The sequence below is a fragment of the Gekko japonicus genome, unplaced genomic scaffold, assembly GCF_001447785.1.
Source record: "Gekko japonicus isolate JY-2015 unplaced genomic scaffold, Gekko_japonicus_V1.1 scaffold1081, whole genome shotgun sequence".
Classification (NCBI taxonomy): domain Eukaryota; kingdom Metazoa; phylum Chordata; class Lepidosauria; order Squamata; family Gekkonidae; genus Gekko; species Gekko japonicus.
In genome coordinates, this window is record NW_015174304.1 from 184,619 (window position 1) to 196,931 (window position 12,313).

General features: G+C 44.9%; 1 protein-coding gene across 1 annotated transcript in view; it reads right to left on the reverse strand.

The window, feature by feature from the left end:
- Positions 1-12,313, reverse strand: part of FMN1 (formin 1) — a 242,427-nt gene that overhangs the window by 98,198 nt on the left and 131,916 nt on the right. The gene's annotated exons all lie outside the window — the stretch shown is intronic.

Here is a 12,313-nt window from a genome sequence, read left to right on the forward strand (position 1 = left end):
TGTATTTTACCTCAGGACACATTCAATGACTCCCAACAGCAACAGCAAACTGTTTAGAATGTTAGAGGCAAAGGCCAATCAGGCCGCATATGCAAATGACCTCTGTGTTCCGACTGGCTATGGGGGGAGAGGAACAGCAAACTGTTTAGAATGTTGGAGGTGGGACTCAGGCAATACAGTCAGTGGATAGGCACAGCTTCTGAGTGACACATCAGGGAGCCTATTGATTTGGGAGTATGTGGAATGTTCAGCAATGTGCCACCACCAACAGAGAATATAGAGAGAGATTATTCCAGAAAAAAATTAAAAAACTGATGCATAATAACAGCTGCAAGGATTTTGTATGCAAAATATTGGAGGAAAGAAGTGCCAACAAAAGAAGAAATTATCTACAAATTATTAGAAACAGCAGAGATGGACAAACTAACATCGCAACTACAAGACAAAAAAGAAGATTTTTTTGAAAAAACGTGGTCAAGACTGTATAAATGGATTGAGGTGTATCTGCAAAGATGCACACAATAACATTATATTATAAATAACTGAAATATATTCAAGCTTATATAGTATTTTACATGTGAGGGTGCATATAAGAATGATTCTATGCATGTAAACCAATTGAGTTTTAATGGGTACAAGACTCCTGTTTGTAACATGTTAGCCTGTCTTGTAGATTCTCATGTATCTGTTTTTCCTTTTCTGTAGAAAACCAATAAAAACCTATTTTAAAAAAAGGATATGGCCAGGTGGCTTGGGGAGGGAAGGCATTTAAACATGCCTTCTTGCTCTTCCTTCCCTTCCCACGTCCCTGGCAGGGCAGCTGGGAAAGCAAAGAGAGCAAGGGGGGGCATGTTTAAATGCCTCCCCTTGGCTTCCCCAGCTGCCTGGCCATGGTGGGGCAGCTGGGGGAGTGAAGGGAGAAAGGGAAAGCAGGTTAAAATGCCTTGCCTTGGCTTCTCCAATTGGCCCACCATGGTGGGGTAGCTGGGGGAATGAAGGGAGAAAGGGGAGGCATTTAAACATGGGGGGGCTCCCCGGGGAGGGAGTCATGGCAGTTTCACTCCCCTCCGCCAGTCAGCTGTTAGATGTCTTCCCCAACCAGCCAGCAGCTAATGGAGGGAAGATGTTATGTACTGAGACTAAGCCGTTCCTCAAGCTGTACCAGGAATGGGTCGAGCTTGCTACTTTAGAACAATAGCTCACCAGGATCTTGGAGCTAACCAATAGATAAGTAGTGTAATGTAAATAGCCTATCACTGGGAGTGTGTGTGTGTTGGGTGTGGTGTTTGCATGCTTTATAAGCAGGGCTCAAGCCCTGCTAGTTTTCTTGTAGTTTGCTGAAATGACTTAATAAACCAGAGCTGATCACTGCAATGCGTCTAGAACCCAGTATTTAACAGAAGGGAAGTCAGCAATACCCGAAAAGCTGGGTGGAAACGCCAGAGAAATTCAGGAAACTGTACTCGGCAGCCAAATAGTTTCCTGAATCTGTATTTGGTTTGGGAAATACCGAATAAATACCGATAAGGCATTTATTTGGTACTTTTTTTCAGCTCAGGGAAGCCGATTGCACAGCCCTAATTACTTACTGCAACATCATATGGATTATGCTTCTTGCATTTTGGATTATTGATTGAACATAAGGACCATGCCTCGATGCTCACACCTGGGTACTGGACTTTCAAGGAACAGACAGAATAATTCTTATGCTTTCTGTCTCACTCTATTCCCTGGACATCTTGACTCTCCCCTTGAAATAAGTAGCTTACTATGATATCCTCAGAAAAACTTCCCAGGCCCATAGCTACAGTGGGGCATCTTGGGGCTAGCCCCCCTGACTTACTGGCAAGGCCCCACGACTTCCCATCCAGTCCAGGGCCCCCAAGCAGTGGCAGGTGCGGGGAAGGAGCTGGGTATTTCTTTAATTCAATCAGCCAGTGCTCCCTAAGAAATTTAAATGCCCCCCCCAACTTAAAAAATCCTGGCTACAGGCCTGCACCTTCCTGTGAAAAAGATTCCACTGAATAAAATGGGACTTGATTCCAACTTGACCTGCTTGGGATTGCTCCTTTATATATTGTTTGTATGCCTCGAGTGACAGGCTTTTTAAAGTGGTCTCCTAGAGTTATGTGTTACTGTTGAACTTTGCTATTATTTTTACTGATTGATATTGATTAGGCAAACATCACTTCTGTGAGCTTCACTCTGCTCTTGCAAGTTTGAATCCAACCCATTTTTTTTTACTGACAACCATGAAGCCAAGCTTGACAATGCTATGTTATATAATATCTAAGGCTTAAAATGAACATGGTAGTTAATGTTCACTTTTTGATATTTTATGTGCTTTTAGCTTAGAAGGAATTTCTTGAGGAACCCGAGCTTTCACTTGGAACCATAATTCTCTGGATCCATTACTTACATCAGGTCATTTCAGAGGGTAACTGTGATGGCCTGCATTAGAACAGCTAGATTTGAGTCCTGTAATGTCTTAGGGACCAACAAGAGTTTGGAGGTACAAGATTTTGAGAGTCAATGCTCCCTTCATCAGGGGGCTTTGACTCTCAAAAGCTTATACCCCCCCTTGCAATCCTGTTGGTCACTAAGGTGCTACTGGACTAAGGTTGCCAGACCTCCCGGTTTGGCAGGGTTTGGCTGATTTGGAGGGTCTCCTTCCTTCCTGCCAGCCAGCTAGTGGGTGGGGGGAAAGCCCTGCCCCCCAAGAGCGACCACCCTGCCTCCCCCCCACCTCTCCCCAGCAGCATTTAAAGGAAGGCTTTAAATGCTGCTGGGGAGAGGTGGAGACCGTGCACCTGCACTCTGAGCTCCAAATTTGGGGCTCATGGTGCAAGTGCAGGTGGCCTCCCCCCCCAACAGTGATGTTTTTAAATGCTGCTGGGGAGAGGAGGGGCAAAACGGCTGCTTGTAGGGCAGACATGCGGGGGCTACTGGCTCCTGCCTTGCAAGAGGCACGTTCTGTTGCAAGACAAGAGAACCTGATGACTGCTCTTTCTGAGCGGGGGCAGCCTCTTGCAAGGCAGGAGCACCGGGCACCTGCTCTTTCTGAGCAGGGGCTGCGGGCTCCTGCTTTGCAAGAGGCAAGTTCCCCTCTTGCAAGGCAGGAGTGCCTGGTGCCCACCCAAGTGGGGGCAGCTGGCTCTTGCCTTCCAAGAGGCAATTTTACCTCTTGCAAGGCAGGAGTACCTGTCGCCTGCTCTTTCCAAGTGTGGGCTCTGAGCTCCTGCCTTGCAAGAGGCGAGTTCCCCTCTTGCAGGGCAGGAGCACCCAGTGCCTGCTCTTTCCAAGTGGTGTGTGGGGGGGTAGCCAGCTCCTGCCTTGCAGGAGGTGATTTTGCACTTGACCCTCACTCCCCCCCACACCATTTAAAGGGAAGGTTCCCTTTAAATGGTAGGAAAAGAGCGGGGGTGTGATGACATCATGTAGAGTGCTGTCATCACACTGGGGATGGGCACACCCCCTCCTGGAATGCCCCCTCATCCCCCTGCTGGGAAGAAGATTGGACCTGGCAACCCTATACTGGACTCAAATCTAGCTGTACGTACATAAGAGTTTGTGATGCAGACTACAGGAAATACATTCTTCAGACCAGCTATGGAGGTCTCCTGATTGCTAAATGGATTGATCTTTCCCTTCCCCCTTTCTCTCTCTGTTGTTTCTTCACAGGTAGTATTATCAACTGGAGGTTCCCCTCTCTTATCCTTACGAAAACAAACAAACAATACCAGCCTTATGTCTTGTAGCAACTTGTTAAGCTGCTACAAAGACAAGCAAGGACTGACTAACTGAAGTTGAAAACCTGACAGCCTAGGCAGTTTCATAATGCTGCCTGGCAGTCTGGGAGGTTGCCCCTTCTGGTAAATCCGGGGAGGGGACTTGAGCCCCACTGCCCCCCCCATAGTTTACGCCCCTGGCTGGAAGTGAGATCAGATCATGGGCCATAGTGAGTTCCATACCTCCAACTGTCTATCTATCTTACACCAAACTAAGACGATACAATAAAAGAAGCCTCTGTTTCCTGACCTTTGGACCAACACAACCATAGACTACTGGAGGTCACACTGACAGCTCATTTATCATAATTACTTAAAATTTTCCAAATACTTTTAGGTATCATTTTAAAATTTACTATGGGTTACATTTTTTAGCTGTCAGGCACATCTATTATTTTTTAATGTAGGACACCTTCATGGTCATTCCCACACCTCAATGAAGTGATATAATACTGAAAACCAATTTGATTCCAAACAATTACGGTGTTTTATGACATAGGGGCCTGGGCCTAATAAAGAAGCAATACTGCATACTAGTGCATTTTCTTTTCTGAGACAAAATCTTATTTTAGCTTTGCATGGAAACATTTGTCTTTCAATTAGCAGGTCAAAACAAACTAGAAGGCTAACTGGAGAGTTCTTCTCTTGTTGCCTGTTGGCCAGTAAATATTGTGTAGCACTGATTCACCTCATTCTGTAATAGGAAATGTAACCCTCTCCTAAGAAACATCTGTGCCCGATTTCTTCCACAAATGTGGCAGTCTTCAATTTGTTGGCTACTAATCAAATGCAAACTGAAACATCTGTGCACCAGACACGTTGAGCTACATATACTATCATTGCTTGAGAAAGCACACCAGCTTGGTGATGGCTGAGGGCGGAAATCTCTCATACACAAAAACACTATGTCCTTAAGAAGCACTACATTCTTTCCCCATCACTTCTCTCTTACAGTCTCCTTAGTTTTACACAGGCAGCAGTGTCAGATTTTATTTATTTTTATTTATTTATTTTCATAGCAGAAACCTCAGCATTAATTGTAATCCCAATTTTTTCCCAGGCACTGCATTTTTAAAGTTGTGGCATTATATTGTCATTTTGGCAAGAATCTACCTCTGAGTTTACCACAATGGAATGGGGAAATATATTGTCTGGAGCAATTCCTACACTCAGTTGCACTACACTTGCCTTAATCCCGGACTTGAACAAGAAGAGTTAAAAGGCATTAAGGAAACTGGAGCTGGACAAACTGAAGAGTACAACAGATTAATGAGAAACACCACGAACATGAAAATGTGGAAGGTATGCATAACTGAGCTAAAGTCCATGTAATTAATGATTCTAGTGGGAACATGTATTTATTTACTTCATTTACACCCCACCTTTCCTCCCAGTGGAGACACACCCAAAGCAGATCACATTGTTCTTGGTTCCATTTTTATCTTTACAATAATTCTGTGAGTTAGGTTAGGCTGAAAGTATGTGACTGGTCCAAGCTCATACATAATAGACTGGGGATTCAAACTTGGGTCTCCCACAGCTCCGTAGCTAGGGAATTTTTTGGGAGGGGGCCTCGGGGTGGCTGCCAGCTAATTAAATGAAAGTACAGTGCAGGGGGTAAGTTAGAGCACTTTGGGGGCAGCCCAAGGGAGGGGGCCCAGAAGAAACACTAGGGGGCCAGGCCCCATGGGCCCCATGTTAGCTACGGGCCAGGTCTCCCAGATCCTATTCTAACTCTGACACACCACACTGACTTGGAGGTGACACCACCTGTACTTTACATGATGATTTTATTTAATCATTTTTTCCCCTTACACTTAATTGTGGAAGCCAATTTTGGGACTGGCCAGAGGGACCCAAATAATTTTTATCATCTCAGGTGTCAATTCAAGCTACTGTGCTGCCCTTTGCGATATGGAATCACTCAATTTTGCAGTAATTATTTTGGGGAGAACAGAGTGCTCCTATCTCTGCATTGAAACCCCTCCCCCCCAGGTACTGAAGGACAGACATAATCTAGGTACATATGAAATGTCCAGCTGCCTGAAAAGATCTTTTTGAGCAAATGTCTATTCTTCAGCATGATGACTTTGTTTTCTAGTTACAGTGCAAGAGTTTGGTAAGTCTTGACAACATTTGTTCCTGTATCCCTCTGCATTTCCTATAAATGGTGGCATTTTCAAAGCTAGATGTAAACAAATAATAACCATTGTCAACAGCAGCTCAGCACCAAATAACCATCCATTTCATTTATTAGCTTCATTGACCCGAGGTCTTAAGCCAAACATGCAAACAGCAACTATAAAATGCATTACATATAATTACAAGAAATTTAGACAGAACGTCTTTACAATAAAAGCTAGTAAACATGCTCTCGATCAGTAATATTAGACCACACTTTATAAACTTCAATGAATTCTATAAAATCCCATGATATTATGGAAATTAGTTTTAAAATTTTTAAATTGTATACAAAAGGTACTTATAACATTTCAAAGCCGCTTTAAAAATAGCACTATCGAAAGATATTTTGCCACCAAGCGAGTCGTTTCAGGGTCCTCATCAGCTAATAGTATGGTTATCACCCAGGGTTCCATAGGGAGGTGATATCTTTGTAAAATAGGAGTAATCCAGCAGGATCTGGGGTCAATCCATTGGTGGCAAAATAACATAAGATGATCTAAGGTCTCTATTGCACCTGATCCACAATCACACTATCTATTTGAGTACTGTATTTTAGCAAAACGGCCACTTAGCTCTACAGCTGGAAAAACATTCAACCTTGCAAGCGTGAAGACATATCTAGATCTGGGGGATGTAAGGAAGCTCATATATGAGGGAGTTTTCTTAGGTGGAACAATCCCTAAGGCAGAGTTGGAGCATACTCGCCTAGCACGAATTGAAGTGCTGAGTCAGTCAATGTTTGTCACCCTCAATCTCATCAGATTTAGCGCTTCTTGATAATTTAAATTATTAAGCACCGTAGGGGCGAGACAAATCCACTCCAGCTTGTTATCTATATGTTTTGCCCACGTACATTTATAATCATCCCCTTTTAAAAGATAAAGAAGACCTCCTTGAGCATTAGATGCCATATAAAGAACTTTCAGTCTCAATTTAAAGGCTGCCTTCCAGGCTCTTGACTCAAAGGAGCACTGTGCGAATTCTTCTCTAAGTGCCGTCCCTGCAACACATTTAGGGACTCCTGCAATTTTACGCAGGAACTGGAGAAGGATCTGATCTGATAATTCAGAAAAGCACCAAATAACAAACATATTTGCCTAGGCAGAGGGAGAACAATAGTAAAAACATACATAAATCTGTTTTACCACTTTTTAAGTATTATGAATACGGGGGACGGGGACGGGACTTGTGCTTGTACAAAACAAAGAAATTCAGTTACAAATGCATAGCATTCATTAAGCAACTCTGCCATCCACAACAACAGGAATTATTTACACAAATATTTATTTAGGAATCAATCCATGATCCTGAATATCTATAATTAATAAATCCTTATTCAAATATATTTTTGAATAGTATCTTTGAGTAGTATCCTGGCGGGAGCTGGTCCATGGGGTTGCGAAGAGTTAGACTCGCCTGTGCGACTGAACAACAACAGTATCTTTTACCTTTTTAATTTTTTAAATTCTAGCAGCAAGGGTGCCAACCTTGCAGGAAAAAAATCCTGCCCCTTTAATAGAGGCATAATGGGGTGTTTTTAATAAGATGATGCTATGGATCTCCGTGCTATGAATAGGTTCAGTGGCCTATATTGGCAATCATTAGTAAATTGGGTTATCAGGTGGATAAGTATGAGTTAAAGGGACGTATTAGCAGCACTGAGGGTTGTAATCAGGCCTTCCTTCAGGGGGTGGTGGCTGGGCACACGCTTGATTTGATGGTGGACCGGATCACCGCTCTGGAAGTGCCATGGTCGGACCACCTTACCCTGAGGGCCCTTCTGAATGTTTCATCCCGACCCAGTTTGGGTGGTGAGCGTATTTTAGCTCACCCACGGAGTCAAATGGACCCTATGTGGCTTCAGATAGCTCTCCGGGATCCAATGCCCCCAGGCACCTTGTTAGATGAGCTTGTGGAGGATTGGCACAGCCAACTCTCGACAGCCATTGACGAGATTGCGCCCTGACACCCTCTGTGCCCCCGCACTAAGGTCGCATCTTTGTATATGCAGGAGTTGTGGCTGATGAAGTGAGGGATAAGACAGCTAGAGAGACAGTGGCAGCATGCCCATGATGAGGCTACAAGGACATCCTCTAGGACATTTATGAGATCCTATGAGATGGCAGTCAAAGCTGCAAAGAGAGAGTACTACGTGGCCATGATTGCATCTGCGAGCTCACGTCCAGCCCAATTGTTTAGAACGATTTGGTCGATTACTGCTCTGCCACAAGGCAGACCAAATTCTAGGGAATTGAACATTGGTTGTGAGGCTTTTGTGATCTATTTTGCACATAAAGTCCTGTCGCTCTGTTGCGACCTTCCCACTACAATTGAAACAATGAGTGAACTCAAGGCTCCATGCACATCTTCTTGTCAGGTTTTGGATTATTTCAGTCCGCTCAGCCTGGAGGAAGTCGACAAATTGCTCCTAACTGTACACCCCACCACATGCTTCCTTGACCCATGTCCTTCATGGCTAATTAAAGCTGGCCATGATGGGTTTCGAGGTCCCCTAAGGGAGATTGTTAATAAGTCCCTCTCAGAGGGACTGTTCCCTGGGGCATTCAAGGAAGCGATGGTTCATTCTCTTCTGAAAAAACCATCCTTGGACCCGGCCTGGACCCAGCCGAATTGGCAAATTACCAGCCAGTTTCCGACTTGCCCTATTTGGGCAAGGTAATACAGAGGACTGTGACAACACAGTTACAGAACTTTTTGGATGATGCTTCCATTTTAGATCCATTCCAGTCTGGCTTTTGCCCGGGACACGGGATGAAGACGGCACTAGTCGCCCTCACAGATGACCTCCAGAGGCATCTTAATCGAGGCAGATCAGCAGTGCTGTTGTTGATGAACCTGTCGGCAGCATTCAACACAGTTGACCATCAGCTACTGATCCACTGCCTCGCCGACACTGAGGTCCAGGTCTCTCCTTGCAATGGCTTGCCTCCTTCCTCCAAGGTCGGGGACAAAGGGTGGCATTAGGGGAGCAGCTATCCTGAAGGCACCCAATGGAGTGGAGTGCCCCAAGGGGCGGTGCTTTCCCCAATGCAATTTAACATCTATATGTGTCCCCTTGCCCAGATTGCCCGGAGGCATGGGCTGGGATGCCATCAGTACACTAATGACACCCAGCTGTATCTGTTATTGGGCGGTCGGTCCGGCTTCGGAAGATCTGGACCAGGCGTTACAAGCCATAGCTGGATGGCTTAGAGTGAGCCAACTGAAATTGAATCCGATGAAGACGGAGGTCCTATGCCTAGGCTGGGGTGGGCTGAGAGCAGGGATCCCACTCCCAGCCTTCGATGGGGCGCTGTTGATGCCAGCACTGGAGGTGAGGAGTCTGGGAATGCTCCTGGATGCTTCCTTAACAATGGAGGCCCAAGTAGTAGCCACTGCAAAGGCAGGCTTTTATCATTTCCGGCTGATTAGGCAGTTGGCTCCCTTCCTTGAATGCAATGATTTGGCAACAGTGATCCACATGTTGGTCACCTTGAGATTAGACTACTGTAATGCTCTCTACACGGGGCTGCCCTTGTTACAGATCTGGAAGCTACAGCTAGTGTAAAATGTGGCGGCCAGGCTTTTGATGGGTCTCCCTATGCGGGAGCACATCCAGCCTGTTCTGAAAGCATTGCACTGGGTACCAATAGCATACAGAATCTGTTTCAAGGTGCTGGTTCTTACCTTTAAAGCCCTTAATGGTCAGGGGCTGACATACCTGAGGGACCGCATTTCCCCACATGTCCCCCAGAGAGCACTGCGCTCAGGGTCCCAACATCGATTAACCCTCCTGGGACCTAAAGACGCCAGGCTGGCTATAACTAGGGCCAAGGCCTTTCCGGTGGCAGCTCCATACTGGTGGAATGAGCTCCCGGAAGAGATCAGGGCCCTGCGGGACCTTATGTAGTTCCGCAGGGCCTGCAAGATGGAGCTCTTCCACCAGGCCTTTAACTAGAGCCACCCCCCCCAATAATTAATTGTGAGCCCTGCCCTTCAGCATCGTCATCAACAGCCAGAACTGGCCACAGAAGAACAAATAGAACGAGGAGTGGATCAATAGGACAGGACATCAGCTGCTGCCAACGTCGCCAAATATCATTAGCATTACTTTGCCAAACTAATTGCACTAACACTGTACATAATCTGGATTGTTTTAGAAGGTTTTATGATGGTTTTAATGGTTATTTATATGTTTTAATTTTGTAAGCCGCCCTGAGCCTGCTCCGGCAGGGAGGGCGGGGTATAAATTTGATAAATAATAAATAAATAAATATTTCTGCATATTAAACCTCTATTAAAGGGACAGGACATTTTTCTCCAGGCCTGTTGACAAATCTATAGGGTTGCCAGCCTCCAGGTGGGGCCTGGCGATCTCCTGCTTTTACAACTGATCTCCAGCTGGCAGAGATCTGCTCCCCTGGAGAAAATGGCTGCTTTGAAGGGTGGACTTTATGGCATTGTACCATGCTGAGGCCTCTCCCCTCCCCAAACCCCACCCTCTCCTGGATCCACTCCCAAAGCCTCCAGGTATGTTCTAACCCAGACCTGGCAACCCGGCAACCCTACAACCCTAGGAGGCAGTACCAAACCATTTTGTGTATATGTGAGTACAATCTAATCAGTTCCTTTTAAACCAGTAATATAAACACAATCCTGGTACAGCTCAATTTTTCAAAGCTTTCCACTTTATCCTGTCAGAAGTAGTCTAATATGCTGAATAATGGCCACGAGGTCTATGACACTGGCTTTCACATGAAGTTAACATTTTCAGTTTTAAGAAACATTATGTTTCCATTAAAATACTATAGCTTTTATTAAAGCCCATTCGTTTCACAGCCTAATCTTATGACATCCTGTCACTGTCTTCAGATGCACACACACAAAAAAGGTTTGCCATTATGCAAGTCTTATGTATCATAAAAAGGAGGCCACACAAGAAACTACATAAAAGTAGGAATAGGTCTCCAGGTCCTGATGGCATACACCTGAGAGTTCTTAAGGAACTCAGATGTGAGATAGTTGATCTACTAACTCATATATGTAACCTATCACTAAATTCAGCTGCTGTACCAGAAGACGAGAGTAGCAAATGTGACACCAATTTTTAAAAAGCGATCCAGAGGGGAACCAGGACTGGACAGTTAGCTTAACATCTGTCCCAGGCAAATTAGTAGGAACTGTAATCAAAGACAGAGTTGTTCAGCACACAGAGGGACAAAGCTTGCTAAGGGAAAAGCAGCATAGTTTCTACAAAGTGAAGTCCTGCCTCACCAACCTTTTGGAGTTCTTTAAGAAAGTGAAAAAGCATGTAGACTAGGGGTGTGCACTTGGTATATACCGAGCTGAATAAATACCCAAAAAATACCCTATTGGTATTTTTCGGTATTTATTCAGCTGAATATAGATTAGACAATCTGAATCCACTACTGAAATAGCCACGCCTGAATACAAGCTGATATTACTTGGCTTTAATTTGGGGGCAGCTAGAAGGCATTTAAAGAGATTTTGGTCTCTTTAAATGCATTCAGGTCACTCGCTGAGTCGTGCTGCCGCCATGGCGCAACCCAGCAAGTGACCTGAAGGAATTTAAATTTTATATGCACTCAGTTGACTCACTGAGTCGTTCTGCTGTGGCAGCATGACTTGGCAAGCGAACTGAAGGCATTTGCATTCGGTTCGCCTGCCCAGTTGCACTGCGGTAGCAGCATAACTTGGTTAGTGAAATTCTCCATTATTCCCCATAGGCTATAATGAAACCAAATAAATTTGCATTTCCCGAATATTTACCCAAATACCAATCTATATATCTAACAGCCAAGTTGCTCCCTCCGTGCGGTATAGGGCTGCCATTTCACACATGGCTTTCCCCTTCCGGTAAAGAGCTGGATCTGAAGCAGTTTGCCATTTCAGACTGCACTGCTTTTCCCCCGTGGTTTTTCGCCCACGTGGACGATCTCTGGCCTTTTTTTTTTGAACATTCGCTTTAGAGCACTATAGCCCTATAGTGCTATAATACAACATATAAAAAACGGCGGGAAAAAGCACATCAGAACTGGGAGAGGAAACTGAAGACTACTTGGAAGCGGTTGACAGGTGAAATGCTTCAGCCCCATTTCCTAAATGGGACAGAAGCGTTTGTGTGTGAAATTACAAATATATTCCGGTAGGAAACCAGTTCTAAAATGGTTCTGTCTGAAATGACAGACCAGAAACGGTTTGGGAACCATTCCTCTTCCGGATTATATCATCTGTCTGAAATTCTTCAATGTCTGTTAAGGTGCTTTGGAACTTAGGGGGGAGGGGTGTTATGTATTGGGACTGAACCATTCCAGGTATGT